The sequence below is a fragment of the Cyprinus carpio genome, chromosome A10, assembly GCF_018340385.1.
Source record: "Cyprinus carpio isolate SPL01 chromosome A10, ASM1834038v1, whole genome shotgun sequence".
NCBI classification, from domain to species: Eukaryota; Metazoa; Chordata; class Actinopteri; order Cypriniformes; family Cyprinidae; genus Cyprinus; species Cyprinus carpio.
Window position 1 is genome coordinate 6,454,522 of NC_056581.1, and position 10,706 is coordinate 6,465,227.

Genomic DNA, 10,706 nt, shown 5'->3' on the forward strand with positions numbered 1-10,706 from the left:
CGGACTCACTCGTCTCCAAGAGCTGCGCCCGTGATTGCTCTACATCAGCATCTTCACAACACTTCGACTCACTGTTTTCTGCACAGCCGTAAAATGTTCGGTTATCACTGCTCTGTGTTCCTTCTCAGATGCCAGCACCGGCGTATAACACTCAACAGGGCGTCGACTTCCACGTAAGTGATGCAATCCAAACGAGACACCTGTCAGTCTCTCAATCACGGTCTTAAAGGGCAACAGTCTCCACCTCTTTTTCCAACCAACCTATGACACTAGATCACTGATTAGTCCATCAACAGACGTGTTAAAAGAACGAGCATAATACAAAGCACTTGATCAATGGACCAATCATATACATTAAAATGTATATCAAAAATGCATTCATCTCAATAATTCACTCCCCTCACATATTAACCTTCGGCCCAAGTTCGTTTTATCACAGACGGGGCGCTGCTAGAATGAAGCAAATCATCCGCCGGAGAAAACTTTTTTAGCGGTTAAATCCTGAGGAGCTTTCGGCTGGTAGTCGCCAGTGGCGACCTCAGCAAAAACGTCACTCGCAAATTAATATTTATGGTCGCAAATGCGACTGTTTTAGTCGCAGTTTGGAGCCCTGCTATATAGTTTATGCATATACAATTTATAGTTCACGTGAAGATTGTTTTACATTCACTTTACATTCAAATTAAAAGTTGTTATATTTTTCAGAGCCTAGATAAATGTAAAAAAAAAAAATAACACTTTTCAATTATACTGTAATGTTGAATGGCTATAATTAATGGCTAAAATTGAGAAATTATGTTGTTTCTAAATTCATTCATGGAATACGTATAATATAATATATATATTAATATTATATCCTTATTGAGGCTGAGCCCCCCTAAAATGAAAATCCTAGAATCGCCCCTGATAGTAGCGTTAGTGTCCATGTTGATTTCACAAGCAAATCTTGGGAAATGAGACCATCTGAGGAGTGCATGAATGCAGCAGTTGCACTTGCTCTGATGGCAGCAGGTAGCCTACCGTTAGCTAGCTATATTAAACATACTTAAATTAAATACCTAAAGCTAAACTCCCTTCTAATGACTTGCAAGGAGAAGCTTTTCTAAACCTGTCATCCAATAAAACTTTTATTGAACTGTTGCCAATCTAATCATCCTATTTTGGGTAAAAATAGGAAATATTTTTAAATATTAAAAATACTTGTCTCAAAAGAAATTTGAAGTAGATATAGTGTATGATAATCCATGTTTTTCTGCAGTTTACAGGAGTTTTTATTTATTTGTTTGTTTGTTTTAAAAATCACATTTTAAATAGCAAATCACAAACAACACTCTGATGTGCCAAGCCACCAGAACCAAACCGAAAACCATGGTATTGAACAGTGAGCTAACTGTATTGTTGCATCCCTACCAAGAATACTGACTACTTTGCTATTATTAGTACTGTAACTGTTATTTAGTGTTACATTATTTTATTTGGCTTAGGTCGGGGAAGTCGTGGCCTAGTGGTTAGAGAGTTTGACTCCTAACCCTAAGGTTGTGGGTTCGAGTCTCGGGCCATATACCACAACTGAGGTGCCCTTGAGCAAGGCACCGAACCCCCAACTGCTCCCCGGGCGCCGCAGCATAAACGGCTGCCCACTGCTCCGGGTGTGTGTTCACGGTGTGTGTGTGTTCACTACTGTGTGTGTGCACTTTGGATGGGTTAAATGCAGAGCACGAATTCTGAGTATGGGTCACCATACTTGGCTGTATGTCACGTCACTTTCACTTTTATTGTAAATCTGTTGTTTTTTGTATTTACTTATATTTATATATTTCCGTATACTTTAAACAATTTAATATATTATTCAATTAAAAAAAAAAAAAAAAAATATTTATTTTTTATAAAAAGCCATTCTTTAATGTCATCCGCAATCATTTTGTTGCTCATTTTTAATGCATGGTTCAGGTACCATTTAGGCACCATTTTAAAAGTATCAATTTGGCACTGGTCTTGTGTAAACCCCAAATGATACCCAACCCTATTTAGAGCTGGTCTGTATATTCCCTTAAGAAAATGTTTACTTTTCAAGTTAATTTTATTAAGTAAACTTAATGTTAAAGTATATTTTCCAAGTATATTTTAGGTAGTAATTATACTAAAACCACTGTTCTAGTATACGTGTAAGTGTATTATTTCATTGTTTCTGAGCAGTTTACAACTGGTTTAACTAATTTACTTTTCTTATAACTATACTGTTAATTTATTAGTTATATACTTCTAGCTAACTTTTTAGTGTATGAAAGAAGACTTTGAAGTATACACTCAGTAAACTAATTAAATAGTTTTTATACTGTGAAAGTAGGAGTGGGCGATATGGGGAAAAAAAAAAATCATATCACGGTTTCTTTTAGAAATGTCATGATTCACGATTTTATCACGATTCTTTGTCATGTTGGTTTTACTATTTTGGAAGTTGTCTGAGCATTACAGCCAAACTAATTTCCCTATTATAAAGACAAAGCCTTTCAAGGTAACAAAAAAGAAAAAAAAAGAAAAAGAATGGCAGATATTTAGGCCAAAGAGAGCGAAGATAAAAATCTTTGTTCTGATTTTTAACAAAGATAAAAGAAAGACACAGATTCACATTACAACTACACATCATATACAAATAAAACAAACAGTGCTTTATTTTCAGGTACAATAGGTGTATGTAGCAGGAGAATTCAAGAAACTGAATGAACAAATATAAAAATAAAACACTATATAAACTGATTCCTAAAGCAACTGTATTAAATTTCTTCAGTCAAGGCTAGCGAGTGATTTTTTTTTCTCTGTGTTTTGTTGTTTTATTAATGTTAAAGAAATAGTTCACCCAAAAATAAAAATTCTGTCAGCTGTCTGTCAATTCTGTTTTATTTTTATACCACCATTTACTCACTCAAAAGTTGTTTTAAACCTGAATGAGTTTCTTTCTTCTTCTGAACATAAATGCTATTTTGAGGAACGTGGAAAACCAAACAGTTGCTGGTCCACAGTGACTTCCAGAGTATTTTTTGCTACTATCAAATTCAATGTGGACCAGCAACTGTTTGGTTACCCACATCCTTAAAAATATCTTCTTTTTTGTTCAGCACAAGAAAGAATTGAATACAGGTTTGGGACAACGTGACAGTGAGTAAATAATGACAAATTAAATTTTAGTGTGATCTATCCCTTTAATGACAGTTGCATGTTTAATAGGCCTATCTGTCCCTTTAAGACCTGCACGCATCTAATATACAGGCACGTATACATAACTGTTTACTTTAATTTTAGACATAGCCAACTGCGTCTCCATGTAAAACTTGTGTGTTTTTACAGTATAAGCGCAAAAGATAACTTAGTTCAATAATCAGGCACTGTTTGACAGGCTTTAGCGCACGCGCTTCAGGTGTATGTGGTGCTCAGCTCTTTTTTAAGGGAACCTAACATCATACTTATAGTTTGCTCACACCATGGAAGAACTATAAAAAGAAAAAGTTTATCTGTTTCCACCTTGGTTTTAATTAAAAGTATGCTTTAAGTACTTTACTACTTGGTAGGGCTGCACGATATATCAAAATGAAATTATAATCGTGATTAGGCAGAAGCTGCGATTGTCATGCGTATCTTTCAATGAAGCACTGTTCTGTGATCAGCAGTAAATCTCCATCTGAAGGCCAGAGGGCGCTCTCGCGCTGAAACTCCAAATACACTGCAGCTGAATACACAAAAGATTTAACTGCTTTTATTGATTCAATGTGACTAATAAACACAAGACTACGACAATTTATGTTTTATTTGAGTTTGTCGTATTATAATTTTCATTATAATAAAGTATATAATAATGCAATGCTAATCGACATAGACTTTATTTATCACTGTTAGAGTACTATGAAATATTGTGTGCCTTATTCTGTGAAGCCACATCATCTCACAGAAGGATTTATTTCAAACGCTCGGCTGACGTTACTAAGTGAGTTTAGAGTAAAAACATGTTATTAAATGAGGTGTTTTCACGTGCTTTCAGATTGAGCAGCATTTACTACACAGAGCCGTAGTTCACTGAGAAGCTACGCAAACAGCTGTCATTATCGCAAATAATTTTTTTTCGGTTTCATAATCGTACGATTATATCGTCTGTGATTTTTTTTGTGTAACTTGTCAGTGAACTACGGCTCTGTGTAGTAAATGCTGCTCCATCTGAAAGCAGGTGATGGAGATTTACTACTTATTATTTTTTTGTAAGAGCTCTGTAGCTTACAGTTAATAAAAAAAATAGTTATAGACATTTCCAACATGGAATTGGGTTACCCCCCTTTTTTTGTACTGAATTCCTGTCTCCTGTTAGTTTTGCACTGTGTAGTGTTACACCCCCCCCCCCCCCTTTTTTTTTGGCAAGTCTTGATGTTCAAGTTTGTATGTCAGTATTGCAGCTGTTTTTCTGCTTTCATTTATATTGTGAAGTCTAGATAAAATCTGTGTGCATGGGCTGCAAATGTATCCTTGATTCAACCATTGCTATAATTTTGATGTGTAGTGGAAAATACACGTGAAAAGAACCCCCTATGTTTTTATAACATTTGGTTCAGATAGGGTCCTAATAGGGTAACGCTAACCTCAGGGGACAGACAGCACAACAGGTTGTGAAGTCATTCTAGGACTTGATATTTCTAGGCCTTCGCCAAACAGCAGCAGGATACGGTTATCAGTCCTGTTTTTGTAAATCAGATTCCTGCTTTGTTTGTAATGTCCAACACTGCTTGTATCCTGCAAAATAGTTCTGCTGATGTTACACTATAACACAGAGCAGCATGCAACAGAATAATAAGCAAATGTAGCAATAATGAACATAGTCAACAATGCAGTTTGTGGACTATGCAGCTCAGCAATGTTAACATATGTACGCACACAATATTTAATATTACAGAATGCAACCTACAGCTATGAATACATGTTGCGATACTGTGGGCCTACATGCTTTTGAATTAGAGAGCTCAAGTCAAGCCCGTAGGAGACTGAATGCCTGAAGGACATATAGTGTATAATGCTTGTATTTATTGCCATATTGTTGACGCAGTTTTTGCCAATGAATACAAGGCATTGTACTGTACATCATCTTTCCACAGCTAATTTGTACCTAATAACTTACTCTACCTTAATCATGAATATCAGGCCTGCCTCTGTCAAATCCTCAGGCAGATTTTTAAAAATGTAATCTTTGTAGTATTTCTATTCTGATTGGCTGCCCTTGATTGTTCCTTGTTTCCTCATCAACCATTGAGCATTTTTAAACTTTTGGCTGCATCTGAAATTAATAAGTCATTACTTAGGAACCATTAACCAATGTTCTGTGTATTATGAATGTAATCCGGTCGTACCACATTCATCATGTTGTCTTCATTGTTATACGACCTACCAGCATCAGTTGTCACTGCACTGTCATTCACAACTTCTCTCTTGTGGCCTTATGGGATAGTAAAATGCCCATCTGGTGTATACTCCAGAATCTCGCTGGAAATAGTAGGTCACCCAAGGATTTTTACCTAGTGTACATACTGTCTTCTGCTTACTATATAGCAGGGAAGTATGCTATTTCAGATGAAGAATGTTTCTTTCATTCCTTGTCTGGCCTGTTCTCATTTTTGTTTCTTGGTTTTCCCCATCTTATATAAATAAATATGTGTGTGTGTGTGTGTGTGTGTGTTTATATATGTGTGTGTGTGTGTATTAGGTGATTTGGGGAAAAAATCTAATTGGGATTTTTCTGGTTAAAATTACAATTTAAATGCAATCTTTCCAATCTTGCCGCACCTAAGACTCTAACCCGCAACCTTCCGGTTACAAGTCTGACTCTCTAACCATTAGGCCACAACTGAATTTTCATTCTGTAATAAGAAGCCACATCAGATCAGAAAATTAAGTTATTTTAAAACACTCAACTGATGTTGTGGAGTAAAATCATGTTGTAATGCTTTCAACAGCAGGTTTATAAATGCTTCTCATTAAGTTTGAGAGGATGCTTGGAGTGTGTTGCTTAATCAGATGCACGTTATAAGCGACTCAGCGCTTGCAGAGATGAGCAGCATTTAATACTGGCACTGTGCATATATTTATTTCATTAAAAATAGCAGAATCAATAATCGCATCATGCCAAATCGAGATTTTTGTTTTGTGATTTCGAATTATAGTTCAGCCCTAGTATGTATATAAATAAATATATATATATATATATATATATATATATATATATATATATATGTATATATATATATATATATATATATATATATATATATATATATATTAGTTACCAGCTTGAAAAAATACATTGACAAATAAACTGCCAAAGGTTTCATAACCACAACACAGTTATGTCTGGTACACATGCTCTCAGGTTATGCAGGGCATGCAAAGGTACTATTCATAGAAAGGTAAACCAGCAAGATTTTGCTAAAACTCAATGTGAAGCATTCACTTTTGTAATTATCTTTGGAATAATGCTTCACAAGACGTCTTCAGAAATTGTCTCCAGCACTCTTACATTCAGATTGCCAGCATCCCGCTTGAAACATTTTTGCTCAGATTGATCTGTAATGACATAGTCACTTTAATCTCTTTTTACAGAGCAATCACAACCCATTAAATTTTAAGTTCTAAACTGTTCAGACAATTGGAGAAATTGTTAAAAACCTACCAATGACACATTCAGAAATATAAGTAAAGGCGGGCTGTCAGTCCGTGCAATCGAACGAGTGTACTTACTGTGACGATTTGGATAATCTTCCTTTATATAAGACTTATTCTCGGTCGATTGTGCAGACAAAAAGAGCTATTGCACACACATGTGAGATTTTCTTATATGTGACACAGTCGTCTATGCCTTTTGTGGCTTTTAGCTTTACAGACGTGTTGATTAAAGTTGATTTGAAGTCTTTTGTGTTCAGAAAAAAATAATAATAATAATTACACTGAAGCATTTTGAAGTTTCCAAGCAGTTTGGGCTTGTCTATCAGGAAAGTAAAAAATATTACCTCTAAGGCCATGTCCACATGTACACTGGTATTTTTATAAACAGAATTTTTCCTTCTTCCGTTTTTAAAAAAAAATCTCCGTCCACATGAAAACGCAAACCAGGTTTCAGTGACCTGGTGCTGCGTTTGCATGTGGACGAACGGTCAAACCGCATAGAAAAAGCTGTGGTTTTAAAAAATAAGGGCCTAAAAAAATCTGGCAATAGCTGTTGACCCTCAAGTCTCTATCGCAGTTTTTCATTAAGAAGGTCAAGGGCTGGGGATTAATCGGTGCACTACTGGAGAAAAGTCGGGCTTGCTAATTCTTTCAGTGGTCCGTGTATGCAAGGTAGCCATTAGCGCTAGGCTTGCCGCGATAGACGGTGCTGACGGTGATACCGGTGTTAAGCCGCAACACCGGTTACGTCACTTGCCCACTGTGGCACTGACCCCCACCATCATTTTGATTTTTTTATAGTTATAAAAATCATTTAGTTCAGTAAAAGTACAGACACTACAATTAAAAACTGAACGTGGCTGCTCAATGCAGCGTGCCGAATGACAGTCCCATCACTGATCAGATTTCATTTATCCAGTGAGGAGAGTAAGTCAAGCTGACTGACAAGAAGAGTGAGTTGAGACAGACAAGACGATGGCGGATTATTCAGTTTCGAAACGAAATGCAAAAGTGCCTGTTTGGCAATATTTTTGATCTTGAAAAGCCTGTTGAATTTTGCTGTTTATCTAAGGTGATTTTGGAAGTTTTTTTTTAAAACATTTGTTTCTTATTTAGTTGGTTCCACATTTTTTGCTGATTTTTACTTTATTTAAACTTTGTGTCATTTATTTATTTTATTTAACATCAAGGTGTATGCCGTGCCTCCAAGCTTTCTTACTCGTTTTGCTAATAAACGTTCTACGTTCTATGTTTACTTATCCTATTTCCAGTTTTGTATACCTATTTAAACTTTACGTGAGTTATATATAACTTTGTTATTTGTAAATTTGTTATTGGGGTGCATGATAAATATCGGCCGATAATTAATGCACATCTTCATTATCAGCGTGGATTTGCACAGCTTGTCAGTTAACAACGGCTCTGTGTAGTAAACGCTGCTCTATGTGAAATCACGCACCTGATGAAATTTACCGCTGATTAGAGAACCGGCTTTACTGACGAGATGCGCATTAATTATCAGCCATTATTTATCATGCACCCCTATAGGACATAGCCTGCCCTATAGCATGGTGTATTTTTATTTGTTTTGTTAATAAAAGTTCTATGTTTTATACATAGGCTAAAGTGAGTTTGACGTTATATTTTGTTGTTGCATTCAAGCAATTGACGCTGAACTGTCGCTAATTTGATTTGAGCTATTTAAAAGCAAAGGAAAGCGAGGCAAAGAGGAAAAATTCAAACAAACTAAAAACAAACAATTGCTTTACGCCGAATTGCTGCTATTTGAAAGTGAAAGTAAAATGTGCACTCTGCTTTTACAAGCTATTTAAAAGTGAAGGAAAGTGAGGAAAAGAGGGAACACCCCTTACGTCGATTAACTGGTGGGAAAATTTCTTCACAGCCACAAACCTAATTAAACCGAGATACTTTGGAGCTTTTTAACTTGCAATGCTAATCAATCCAGAACTGGTGGTCTGTCTACAATTATTGCATGGGCATGGCAAATTCAGACTCCACGGAGTGACTGCATTTTGGCTGTGACATTACGCTAGCTTTGTGACAAGGCTTTTTATTTCAATTATTCAACCACATGCTGCATGTTTGTCTCTAATCAGCATCGAGACTAATTAAGCACACATTAGGCCTACTCCACATGTACATGGGTATTTTAATAAACTGAGATTTTCCTCTGTTGTTTAAAAAACAAAATCTAAGACTTGCCTCATGTAAACAAAGGAGATAGCGGCGCACAATCTGACGTCAAACAAAGGTGATAACAGAAAGCACTCTGACGTCACAAGCCAAAATCTTTAGAATCACTCAAAGTCACAAAAAATCCTCAAAAATCCTTGCCGTATTCAAAGAGCATAATGATGAATTATTTTTTAATGTCATCGTTGAAAGCATGCTGACATTGTAAGGGTGGTTTCCGTACAGTGGTTCAGGCTGTAATATTGCAGAAAGACTAAAGAAATGTTATCAGCATGATTGTATAATACTGTTAATTTCTTGTCTATTACCAGCCACTGACACTTATACCAACGACGGAAATAAGTGCAGTTAGAACAGCAAAATATGTGGGAGAGCATTGCTATCGAGTGCCTATACTATATTGCAAGGTAGCACTTTGATGTTGATGTTAAATCAAGGCTAGTTAGCAAATAATTTATAATTGAAATTTAAAATTTTATTATGGTTACACTTGAATTGGTTACAAAGTCAATGAAGGATGGTAAAATATAAACAGTTAATTGTATCCAGCATAGGGATGTCAATTTCGACAAATTCTCATGATCAATCGTCATTTAAATTAACGATCAATTAATCGATTAATCGTTAACCTTTATACTGCAAGATGCGTCTACAGTAATTACCGCATGAATTGGTGTGCAATGACACTAAAAACGCAAGCGTCCTCTCACAAAGGAAAGGGATTTTACTGTAAATAAAAGTCCAGTAGGATTATAAAATAAATTGATTGATCATTTAATATAATTATTTAATTCAAATATAATGACTAATATAACGCCGTCTCAGATGTTCTCTGGCATATGAGCGGAGTGGTAATATTTCCTTAAGAGCACCTTTCTGAAGATTCTGCTCTGCTCGCTCAACCCAGTTCATAATCCAAGCATTCTATAAGTGCATTTTATCTTGATTTTGCTTTTAGGCCTTATAATCAAGGTGTATTTTGTCAAGATCTACGCAACATTTCATCTCGTGTGTGTGCGTTTGTGTTTTAATGAGCCTATTTTGAATGTTCTATTGCACAACAACGGCAGCTATTTTCACGGAAATAAAGTGAACGAAAACCAAATACACTTTTTCAGTTTTTGCATTTTAGGAATGTTTGCTAAAGTTAGATTAATATATTTAATACATTTTAATTAATACAGTTAATAAAATTAAGAAGAATGTAAGAATTTTGTTTTGAAACATGATAATTGCTATTTATCAGCATGCATAATTTTAGACAATTATACAAGAATTTCGGTACAAACAGTAAACAATTAGGCCTACTAGAGAAATTTTATGTCGGAGCGGGAACTGAGCGGAATATTAACGGAGTGCTTGCTGGGGCGGTTAGAGCGACTGAGTGGAGCGCATGTCCATAGAAAACGTAGCGAGCGTGCATCCATGTCAGCAAGTTTTTGTTACAGTGTTATTTTCTTCCCAAATGTGCATAGGGTATTGTGCTTAAGGAAAATCTGGAGAATGCGAAAAAGCACATCTACTCGTGAATGCCCATTACGTGTTAAAGGCCTATGCCATTAGTTATTAGCCCACTTCAGCGGTCTTGAAATTTAGATTTACTTACCTCACATGGATAACATTTTAATACTTATATATTACTTGCTCATGAGCTAAATGTACCAGTTAAGTTAAATTATATGCTAATCTATTTTGAATAAACGATCTGGTATTCATTTTATTTTCCTCGATAATGTTGATTGAATGACAAAAGACTGGTTTCTTTTTCAAATAAAACTTTTTATTTGCTGTCATTTTCC